Source organism: Desmodus rotundus, chromosome 9 (genome assembly GCF_022682495.2).
Source record: "Desmodus rotundus isolate HL8 chromosome 9, HLdesRot8A.1, whole genome shotgun sequence".
Taxonomy (NCBI): Eukaryota; Metazoa; Chordata; class Mammalia; order Chiroptera; family Phyllostomidae; genus Desmodus; species Desmodus rotundus.
Window position 1 is genome coordinate 91,549,552 of NC_071395.1, and position 12,723 is coordinate 91,562,274.

Below are 12,723 nucleotides of genomic sequence, written 5' to 3' on the forward strand. Positions count from 1 at the left end.
TTTAAAGCACTGAGAAGTGAGCTGCTAGCTCTGGCAGTGATGGGAAAGAATGGCAGTTCCTTCCTTCTTGTAGACACCAAAGTCTAACGGGACCCCCAGTTTGCAGACATCAGATCCAGGGCTGCACAATGGAACTCGGTCCCCATGCCAGCTCTCTGCTTTTCCACCGTGAAGATCACTCTGGCTGTCATGCACCCAGGAAGCCCTGAGGATTCCTCCATCAACTGTAGGAATGATCATCGAAGCTATCAACATCAGAGGCAGTGTTAAAGGTAACACTGGTTTTTTGTAAAATGTAAGGCTGGGTTTCTATAGCATGTATAAGGCACAGTGTAAGAAAGCTGCCCCCACCTCCAGCCACACATGCACACTTGGCTCCTCATGCACACACGCACACGCACACGGAAGAGGCCAGCTGACTTCACCACAATGCATGGGGACTGAACTGCTTCCAGTCACTTCTGGGTTTTGAGCTGGTTGGGAGCCAGTCCAGGCCTTCGTGAAGCCCAGCTCCACTGACGGCACAAGTAGCCGGGATGTCCCCGTGGAGGGAATGGGAGCCAAGCTTGTCTGTTATCTCTGCTGTGTTCATAGCACTGAGAACATCCTTGAAAGAGAGTATTCAAAAGTCATTATAATATTTATAATGTTATGTTCATGTAATGAAATATTGTGCTCTTCTCTCAAAACCTGTCCCAATCCACAGTCTTAGCTGGTGGCAACTCTGGCCTTCCAGCTGCTCAGGCCCCCAAACCTTGAAATCATCCTTAATTTCTACCCCCCTCCTCAACTCCCACAGCTCCACATTAGGAAATCCTACAGGCTCTACCACCTAGTCTCAGAATCTGACCTCTGCTCGCCACCTTCACAGCTACCCCTCAGTCCCCCCACCATCATCTCTCACTTGGGTTGCTGGCATAACTTCCTAATTGGTCTCCCTGCTTCTGCTCTCGCACCCCTAAAGTCTATTCTCAACCTTGCAGTCAACCAAGGAAATCAGATCAAGTCATCCTTCCATCAGAACCCTGCAACAGCTCCGTCTCTCCGGGGGCCAGGGTCGGAGTCCTTATGATGGTCCGTAAGGCCTCCCGCAACTTCTCCAAGTTGTCCTGCCTAATCTTTTCAAATACAGCACTCAGCACAGTTACTATATTATAACATCTACTTATGTAGTATGCTTTTTATTATCTGTCTCCCCTAATTAGAATGCAAGCTTCACGAGGGCAGGAATGTCCATCATGTTCTCTGATGTATCCCAAGTGCCTAGGACTGTGCCTGGCACTTAGTAAGCTCACACTAAGTTTGAATAAATTGGCATCAAAGAACAAGGTAGATCTGAAGTACTGATGTGGAAGGACCATCAAAGATATGCTAAGTGAAAAGGCAGGTTGCAAAACAGAATGTAGAATGTGATCTCCACAATTTAAATATGAATATAATCATTTCACTGCTTATAAAGGCAGAGAAAGTTATACCTCTGCAAAGAGGCAAGAAATTTAACAATGTTTTATCCTGCTGAGTGGGGCTAAATATTTCACTTCACTCGATATCCTGAACTGTTTGCATATTTATAGCAGGAACATATTCTGCTTTTATAATTTTAAAAAGTTGTTATTTCCTTTTTTGAAAGTCTACTATGTGCACTAGTGAAAATCTGGACTGACATCGACCTTCACAATAGGGTAATGGCTGAGTAAATGATGAATCCATTCGCCCTTTCAAATCATGTTTACAAGGAGATGGATGACAAGAGAAAATGCTTTCGATGAATCTGAAGTGATGAAACAGTTTGATTTCAGTTACATAATGAATTTATTCATGGAGGAGAGAGTAGAAGGAAACATCAAAACATAACCATAGTCGTCTCAGACTGGTACACTCAGACTGTCCTCATGATTCTACCTGCTCTTCCACACCCAGGGTGGTTCTGCACTTGGCCCTCCTCCCACCCTTTTACTGCTTGTATTACATTTCTTCCTCATAGACAGGCCCCATGTGATCCAACCGCTTCCCCCCTCACTGACTCCCACCTCTGTTTCTGTGCTGCTTGCTGTCCCCAGGACTGTGTGGCTCCCTTCCTGTGTCTTCAGGTCTCTGCTCAGATGGCATCTTATCACAGAGGCATCCTGGCCCTTCCCCACATCCGTTCTGCCCCTTCTCTGCTTTACTTTCCTCCACAACACTTCCACCAGACACATTACATATTCTTTACTGACTGACCGTCCTCCAACAAGGATGTAAACTCCACAAACACAGGGACTTTTGTCTGTCTTGTTCACTGGTAAATTGGCAATACCTAAAACAATGCCTGGAACTTAGATGTTCAATGAATATTTGTTGACTGGATGAATGAATGAATATAAGACGTATGCCAACAAGGAGGTGGAGGGAGAGGTTATGGTAGGGACTGGAGAGAGGGAAGCGGACATCTAATTTAAATATCTATTATTTTTGAGTGACCATCTAGCAGTAAATTTCAGTCCCAGTGTTCAGAAAGCCAACAACATGCCTGCTGATTTGCAAACACCAAGAAAAAACTGCATCTACGAGCACAGAGTCCATTAACATTTTATTTAATTCTTCTCGGGCCTCACTGATATGTTCTCTGTCATTAACTGTCAGCTACAAAAATCACACCTGGAAAGAAATCACAAGCATGTTAGTAATCTGAACCTGAAAATGGCAGCTGTCTATATGTCCTTACAGCTTCTCCCTGCTCACATGTGTGGTTTCACGGAAAGCAATCATGTGGGGAAGGCCAGGGGAGAGGGGCGGGGGCTGCGTGGAGGTTGGGAAATGGGGGACATCTGTGATAGTGTCAATAATTTTTCTAAAAGCAATCACATGGAAGTGAAGCAGGGTGCAGCCAAGAGGAGGGCCCCAAGAAGGGATTTGTAATGGGGTCCAGGACTCAGGGTGTCCAGGAAATATTAGAAAAATGTATGTAGGATGTCTTCACCCCTACAGGCCTGAGCCAGGGGGGATGGGACACATGGAACAGGGCCATTCAGAGCTGTTTTGGGTAGCAACAGCTTTGTAGCTAACCCCTGGCAGTCATTTAACATATCTATAACCTTTAACTGGTTTCATGGATATGTTAAATAGCTGTGGCCCTGCTTTGAGCCAGGGAGATGGGAGTGGCTTCCACCCAAGATGGGACTGGGAAGCAACTCCCCCTGGTTACAGGGCCTGCGTGAGAGCTTGGAGATGATTGGCTCCAAGCCATGGGGCCACACCTGCCCAGACTTACTATGGCAGCCCAGTAAAGCTGGAAGAATACGGGGATGCTGGCATGTGTAGCTGACTGTAGGAGGAGTCGGAAATGGGCTGCAAAGGAAGATGGGAACTGGGATTTAAACCTAGGCCCGGCAGCCATAGGTAAGAGGAGAGACCATGTGGCTCTGAAGAGAAGAGAGACCATGTGGCTCTGAAAGAAAGAAGAGACCATGCAGCTCTGAAGAAAGGAGAGACCATGCGGCTCTGAAGTAAAGTAGAGACCATGCGGCTCTGAAGTAAGAGAGAGACCACGCGGCTTAGGCAGCAGGAGAGACTTTGCAGCCATAGAGAAAGGGGAGAAAGGACTCTTGCTGCTGGGCCATGAGAAGGTGCCACATGGCTTTGGATTAACTGGAGATTGCAGCAGCCACACAGCTGATGGTGCTGGGAGCCTGAATCACGGACTTCTACTTCTTTTCCTGAGACACGGTACCCCGGACTGGGCACAGGGAGAGGGAAGGACTGTGCATCTGTGGGTATTCTAGAGGACTTTAGTATCTTACTGAAGACATTAGGTCATTATTCTAAGTTTGTGTAACTTTTGAATAAACAATTCCTTTCCTTTTCACCAGTCTCTGGCATTGAGAGACGTCTTTCCTCTGGCGGCGGGCATTGCGAACCTAGCAGGTGGGCGTGGGGGGAAGGAACCTCCAGAGACAGAAAGGCGGAATCCTTTCTGTAATAATTTATCGTGAACTACCCCCACCCTTCTGCTCTGTAACAGAAGGATATATAATCCCAAGAGTTAGGAAGCCCACTGTACACCCAACTAACCCGTCTTTTTCAGAAGTATCATAGTCCTTCCCCTGATTATAAAAAATATACAGAGAAATGGCTTTTAATCACTCATTTTTAATCACTTCATTTCTATATCATGCCTATATAATAAGGTTCCAATAAAAACTCTGGGCATCCCCTGGCTGGGTAGCTCATTTGGTTAGAGCATCATCCCAATACTCCAAGGTTGTGTGTTCGATCCCAGGTCAGGGCACATACAAGCAACAACCAATGAATGCATAGATAAGTGGAACAACAAATCTACTTTTACATGGATTCTTACCTGAGAAACAAAAGAACCTAGCATCAGACTGACTACATTTTTGAACTAAAAGAATGTAGGAGGGATCACAATACCTGATATCAAACTGTATTTACAAGGCCACTGTAATCAAAACAGCCTGGTACTGGCATAAAAACAGGCACATAGACCAATGGATCAGAATAGAGAGCCCAGAAATAAACTCAAACCTATATGATCAATTAATATTTGACAAAGGAGGCAGGAGCATAAAATGGAGCAAAAACAGTCTCTTCAACAGATGGTGTTGGGAGATCTGGACAGCTACGTGCAAAAAAATGAAACTCGATCACCAACTTACGCCATACACGAAAATAAACTCAAGATGGATAAAAGACTTAAATATAAGTCGTAACACCATAAAAGTCCTTGAGGAAAACATTGGCAGGAAAATCTCAGACATTCCACGCAGCAACATCCTCACAGACACATCCCCTAAAGCAAGGGACATAAAGGAAAGAATAAACAAATGGGACCTCATCAAAATAAAAAGCTTCTGCAGGGCTAAAGAAAACAGCACCAAATTACAAAGAGAACCAACAGTATGGGAAAACATATTTGCCAATGATACCTCAGACAAGGGCCTGATCTCCAAAGTATATAAAGAACTCACACGACTCCACTCCAGGAAGACAAACAACCCAATTAAAAAATGGGCAAAAGACTTGAACAGACACTTCTCCAAGGAAGACATACAGAGGGCCCAGAGACATATGAAAAGATGCTCAGCATCACTAGCCATCAGAGAGATGCAAATTAAAACCACAATGAGGTATCATCTCACACCAGTCAGAATGGCCAACATAAACAAATCCACAAACAAATGTTGGAGAGGATGTGGAGAAAAGGGAACCCTCGTGCACTGTTGGTGGGAATGCAGACTGGTGAGTCCACTGTGGAAAACAGTATGGAATTTCCTCAGAAAACTAAAAATGGAACTGCCCTTTGACCCAGTAATTCCGCTGCTGGGATTATACCCTAAGAACACTGAAACACCAATCCAAAAGAATCTGTGCACCCCAATGTTCATAGCAGCACAATTTACAATAGCCAAGTACTGGAAGCAACCTAAGTGCCCATCAGCAAACGAGTGGATCCAAAAACTATGGTATATTTACACAATGGAATTCTACGCAGCAGAGAGAAAGAAGGAGCTTATACCCTTTGCAACAGCATGGATGAAACTGGAGAGCATTATGCTAAGTGAAATAAGCCAGGAAGTGAGGGACAAATACCATATGATCTCACCTTTAACTGGAACATAAGCAATAGAAGGAAAAAGCAAACAAAATATAACCAGAGTCATTGAAGTTAAGAACAATCTAACAATAGCCAGGGCGGGGGTGGGGGGTGGGGGCGGGGACAGTGGGTAGAGGGGATTACAGGAACTACTATAAAGGTCACATGGACAAAACCAAGGGGGAGGGTGGAGAGGGGGGAGGGAGGTGGGTTCAGCTGGGGTGGGGTGGAGGGATGGGGAGAAAAGGCATACAACTGTAATTGAATAACAATTAAAAAAAAAAAAAGAACGTAGGAAAGGTAAATTTACAAATGAATAGTATACTGTGATTTGTTTATTAAAAGGGGGAGGAATATATATCTATACCTGCTTGTATTGCATAAAATATCTTTGGGAAGATATACAAGAAATAAAAGTTGTTGCCTCCAGGAGGAGAGCCTTTTACTATATACTTTTCTTGTTAAATTTTGAACCATGAAAGTATATTGCCATTTAACAAATTAAAATAGCCTGAAAGTAAAGAAAAATCTTTCCATGTGAGAACTAATGGACCATTTTATGCATTCTATGTGATATAATCAACTAAAAAGTCACATAATAGTTCAAATTCCAATCCACAAAGGTGAAACATACACACAGTTAAGTGTCTTAATACAAAGCTAAGAACTTTCATTAAGTCTCATATTTACCATGCTAATGAAGAAGGAAATTTACATTTAAAAAGACAGCCTGACCTTTGGTAAATCCGCAGAAAAAATGGGGACAGCATCCAAGACCACTCCCGACTGAGATGTCTAGACCCGCCACAGTCAGCACGTCCATTCTTCAAATAGTCCCTGTTTGCTAATTTCATAGTCCAAGTAACCCACCCCATGGTCCTAGAATATAGCCAGTTCCCTACCATCAAAGCAATAGTTACTGAAATTCAGTAAAATTGAACTTATTATCGATAGAAGATTGAAAACAAAAAGGCATCTCTACTTGGTGATTTAATGTGCCAAATATGCATAGGGTAGGCAAAAGATCTTGCCAGGAAATGAAAACCTCTAACGATTTTGCCCTGTGAAGGTTAATTTTCTGTGCCCACTTGCCTGGACCACTGGGTGCCAGATACTTGGTTAAACATTACTCTGGGTGCATCTGTGAGGGTGTTTCTGGATGGCATTAACTTTTGAATCAGCAGACTGAGGACAGCAGATTGCCCTCCCCAAGGTGGCGGGCCTCATCCAATCCACCGAAGGCCTAGAGAGAACAAAAAGGAGGAACAAGAGAGAACTCGCTCCAGAACTGACTGTTTTGGAGCTGGGACGACGGTCTCCGGTCTTTGAAATGGAGCTTACGCCATTGGCTCTCCTGAGTCTCCAACTTGCCAACTGCAGATCCTGCGACTACTCAGATTCCATAACCACGAGAGCCAGTTCTTACACTAAATAGGACTAGGTACTAAATATTACAGAATTATTAATTTTGGAGGTGTGGTAACAGCATGGAGACTATGTTTAAAATAACACAAAATGCCGTATCAGTTAGGAACAAACCTTGAAGAATGTCTGAGTCAAAAGCTGCCCTTAATGAAAGTTCTGAGCCAAAAGTCTGGGTTTTGCTATAACATCCTCTGGGCCAAATGCCAATCAACAGCTATTGAAGATGGGTGATGGGTACACTGAGGGGTTTATTTATCCTTTCTCTCTTATTTGGTTTACATTTTCCACTAACAAAAGTTAAAAAAGATAAATGCACTATTTGAGGAAAGACATTCTAAAATCTTTAAGCTGAGAAAATAACGACAGCTAAGTGCTAAAGCTAATAGCTAATATAATGATTTCAGATATAGCTGACTTGGGTATTGGGTCTGAAGAGACCAAAAATATGACTTTACTATGAAATGCGTGCAATGAAAACACCACCAGTAATAGAAACTTAGAAATTAAACGACTCCACTTAAATTCTAAAGAGTAATTTGTAGATGCCATATGGTTATGATTATACATGAGAATCAGGGTATTAAAAAAACGTGAATAGTTTATAAATAGCTTGACAGGCAATATTCTGTGAGGTATCCCTTATCCGAGATATGATCAATGAAAAAATTCAGATGGGTGGATTGGGTGTGGTGGGGGCTGGGAGAGAGACACATTAAAACCCCGTCTTTAAGAAACCAATGATAAGGAAATACAGCCTGGGGTGTTCATACCTATTCATGACCTTGTAGAGTAATAGAACAGCAGGGAGGGGCTGTGACCACGCAAGATGCTGAGTGGATTTGGGATTTGGGGTTGCAGCAGTCTCTGTTCCTCTCTTGCTTTCCAGAGGCATGATTTTTAGATATTCTCAATAGGTGTAAGAGAGTTTACTGAATTCAAAATCTTCTAAAGCTGGTACCTCATCTACAGCACACATACCCCTCAGCCACATAGTGACATTCATCAGGATAACCATTTTCCAGCCATTTCTGGATTAAGAGGGGTTTCCTATATAGGACATGACAGCCCCACCTCTTTCTAGAAATGCAGGGACTATTTTCCAAAATGAAACCTCCCCAGTAAGTGTAAGTGGGCCACCCGGAAGAGAAGGAATGACAGACAGTCTAAATAAAGCAGAGCACCACCAGGTTTTGCTCCAAGCACCCATCTTTACACACATTTAATATAAACGATTCCTTACCATTGGTGTCCTTTGTGGAAATGATGTCTCCACAAAGGTCTGATTTTGTAATGGCTACTGACACCCCGGATTGTGAGGCTGATAGTTTTATATTCCACTGTCTCCACATTGAAACCTAAATTGAGACGTTTCCTTGATGATTTTTGCCGGTTGAACATTTCAAAATAATTTCAGCTAACATTTGGCCAGCTTGAACATTTGGACTTTTCATTTCCAAAGCAGCTTGCTAGTCCACGATTTGTAACTTCCAAACAGAACATGTTAGTCAGCTTGCTCTCCCACTCACCACGACAGGTGCCTCAAACCTTCCCTACCCTCTCCAGCCTCCCAACTCGCAGTTCCCCTCCTTCTCTGGGCAGAACTTGCAGTGTGTTTCAGAGCAAAAAGAAGCCATTAATGGGGCTGACTTCCACTTTCCCCCACACAATGGAGAAACTTCCTGCATCTTTTCTCTTGGAACAACAGAAGGGGCAACTATTCTGATGCTAATTCCGTCCACCCACATGCTGGATCCAATCCCCGCACATTGTCTGGAACCTTTCACTATTGTTATCCTCTCCCTCTGACTCTCTCCAACCTGTTCTTCTCTGCATGCTTAAGTCTTTTACATCTTTCAAAAAAAAAACACCCTTTCTTGACCCCATATCGTCCCTCACCTACTACCACCTTCTATTTTCCCTTTTTCAGTCAAACTTTCTAGGAAGTTTAGCTACATTCACTGCACCTGCTTTGTCACCTGTCACCCAGTAGCACCTTAATTCTGCTGCCTCGTGTTCCATAGCTGGTCTCACCAAGGTCAGCAGTGATCACCGCGTCAATAAATCCAACCGGTGTTTTCAGTTCTTTTGTAATTTGATTTTATATCTGACACTACGGCTCACTTCCATCTTGAAACTTCCCCGGCTGGTCATTTTCCTTTATTTCCATGGATGCACCTTCTCGGTCTCCTAGTGAGATCAGCCACGTTTAACTGACGGAGTTCCCATGACTCTGCCCTGCCCGGACCATTCTCCTCTCTCCACAACCCCCATTCATTCGTTGGGGTTCAATTCATTCACCAAACACTGATATGTACTGGGCATTTACGGTGAGCCAGACACTTGCTACGCACTGGGGACAGGGGTGAGCAAGACAGAAGCGATTTCTTCTCCTGTTTACACTGTTGAGAGGAAGAGAGACAGGGAGCAAGTGATAACAAATGTGCTCAGGGTTACTTAAAAGTTCTGGATGCTGTTGAAATTTATAACAGAGGAAAATGAGTCCAAGGGATTAGGAAAGGTGTCCCTGAGCAATAATGTTTAAATTGACACTAAAAGAATGAGCTGGCATTGGCTTGATAAAGGGGAGGGGACTAAGGAAGGAGGCAGGAAAGCATTCCACAGAAAGGAAATGCATAAAAAGAGGTCCAAACATTTTGTCCACTGCAAAGTAAATTGTGTTATGTATACGGTTTTACAAAGGTATTCACCAAAATCTTAATAGTAGAGTGTTTTTAAAACTTGTTTATCTTTTTCTATATGTATGAAATTACAGAAGCATGAAGCATTTTTGTAACTGGAGAAAACCGAGCAATGGTGCTATTTGCATTTGAACTAATAACATTTTAAAAATTGTGTTAACAATTTCTCCATCTGGTTTCCTCCTTCTTCAAATGTTGCAATCGCTGAAGCTCCTGCCCAAATTGGAAGTTGATCATTTGGTTCTTGTGTCTAATCCAACATTCAGAATACTCTGACATTCTGTGCCATCCTTTGGAGCCTATTCTCACTCAGGAATTTGGATCTAGAGGCAAATCTTAAGGCAAAGATTAAGTTCTGTCAAAACTGCCTTTGCAAAACCCTTAAATAGCCCACCAAACACAGCTGTTCCCTAGGAAGACTGGTGTGCAGCATTGGAACACATCAAATTCTTCAGTTGGACACCAGCTCAAGTAGTTAGCTTGAACCAGAGTGAAGAAAAGAAAATCACACTGCATCTTTAAACACTAAGAGCATACTTGGTGTGGAGAGGTGCTTGCAACTTAGAAAGGCTAGCAGAACAAAGAATGACTGAGCAGGTAACAGCAGATTCCCAGCTTCCGCCTCAGGCTTAGGCTGGGCCATACGCTGAGAGGAAAGGAGGGCACGACTGCCCTCACTGTCTTAATCATTATCATCTTTTTCTTTTTTGCCAAGCAGCTAGGGTTAAATCTGCTTAACCAAACTGTTCATATGACTCCCCTGTAAACCTAGGAATGTGCTAGAGATGTTGGGGAACAATTAGCTGAGTATATACTGCTTGGTTTTTGGCCTCAAAAAGTTTACACTCTCAAGGCAAACCTGATTTTCGGAAAGAAATATTCAATACCATAGCAGCATGTAAGAGTATAACAGGCTCACCTGTAAACTGGTTTTGCCCAAGGTCGTTAACATACCTATTGAAGGGATGGTAGTCAGTCTCTCCCAGCTTCAATTTATACAAGATAGTGGTTTTTCCTACTCCATCCAAACCCAACGTAAGAATCCACATCTCCTTTTTCCCAAGCAGACTTTTGAGCAGTTTTGCAAAAACATTCCCCATTGTAATAGAATTTGGTTACCTGAATGAAAAGAAAGCCAAGTCAAATAATTCTTCTTTGCAGAGATCTACAAACACATGTAAAATGCAAGACTCTATTAGAGGTGGCTCCTAGTAAAATTTTTCAATCATTTTTTATTTTTCAGTTACAGTTGACATACAATATTGTATTAGTCTGAGGTGTACACCACAGTGCTTAGACTTACTAAGTGATTGTCCTGATAAGTCTCCTACCCATCTGACACCAGACATAGTTGTTATGGTGTTGACTATTTTCCCTGTGCTATAGTTTACATTCTCATGACTATTTCTTAACTAGCAATTTGCACTTCTTAATCCCTTCACCTTTCTCACCCATCCCTCCCCCCAACACCCCTCCCATCTGGCAACTGTCAAAATGTTCTCTGCATCTATGAGTCTGTTTCTGTTCTGCTTGTTCACTTATTTTGCTTTTTAGATTCAATTTAAACAATCTTAAGTACAATTTGGCCAATAAGGAGTCATATGTTTTCCCCCCACCAAAGGAAAACTCAACTAAGCCTTTTGATGCCTTACCAGAAAGTTTTCTTTTCTACTGCAGCACCTCAGGGGGGTAGGGAGCTGCCCAGTCTCAATGCCACCACTGCAGTGGCAAGCTTTAGTCACCTCAAGTATAGAAGCAAAGCCACAATAAATACTCCTGAACTCTCTTGAAAGAAGAACTTATGAAGCAGAGAACCAACCTATTTTATACATGTGAAGCAAAGTCCCTAAGTAGTTGCCTTTGGCTAGCAGACAATATCAATACCCAGAAAAGAACCTATTTTTTCTTTAAGATTGTGTTTATGTATTTATTTATTTATGTATGTATGTATTTATTTATTTTTAGAGAAGGGAAGGGAGGGAGGATGAGAGGGAGAGAAACATCAATGTGTGGTTGCCTCTGGCGCACCCCCTACTGGGGACCTGGCTCACAACCCAGGCATGTGCCCTAGACTGGGAATTGAACCTGCTACACCTTTGGTTTGCAGGCAGGCACCCAATTCACTGAGCCACACCAGCCAGGGCAGAACCTGAAATTTTTCAGAGGGGTGGAAATGCAGCGTGGGGACACTGCACTGCCCGCAGAGAAATTAACTAGGCAAGAGCTGAGGCCACACCATAGCATCCAGTGTTGACCGTCACCTGACGCTCAACCAATTTAAAACCAATTTATTGAACTATAATTTACATACAGACACAAACATACATGGTAACTGTACAGTTTAATAAAATGTCATGAACCAGATCAAAAAGATGACTACAGATCTCTTTGTACCCCTTCTCAGTCATTACCCTCCACCACTATACTGATTTCTAAAAGCAAAATTAGTGCAGGATAGACTCTATAAAGGAAAGCAGAATAAAGAAAGACTAGCTCTGCAGAAATTTACAGTCTTTTAACAGATCAGCCTATTTGTAGTGTGAACTTGATATTCTAATTAGAGGCGTAAAACTAGTACTGTGTTCACACCTCTAAGCAAGCTCCTGGAAGGCTACAAAGATTCTTCAAAGAGAAACAAACATCCTTGTTCCAAATACTACTATTTTCCTAACCAAAGGAAAGCTTTATTCCTGGGCAGAGCAGGGGGAAGAGGCAACAGCGATAGCCAATCTCCCATTCATCCCGCCCCCCACTGACCTCAGAGGGGTGGTCACCCAATTCCAGAGGTCCTACTTCTGAAAGCAAAGGTTTTCTACAGTAGTTCAACATCATGGATGAGGTCCAAGCACAAGCCATTCTATTCTACGACCAGAGAAAAGGGACACAGCACTTACAATGTGTATAAATGAGGTAAAGATAAACTGCTATAGCCCAAGAACGATGCATGCTTTAATTGTTCATAGAAAGTCCGTATAGAAAGTACATGAAAGTCCAGGGCATTGCAAC

At 42.9% G+C, this 12,723-nt stretch overlaps 1 pseudogene; it reads right to left on the minus strand.

Annotated features, from left to right (window-relative positions):
• Positions 1-421: 421 nt before the first annotated feature.
• Positions 422-10,817, minus strand: LOC112316512 (ADP-ribosylation factor 3-like; annotated as a pseudogene).
• Between the last annotated feature and the right edge of the window lie 1,906 nt (positions 10,818-12,723).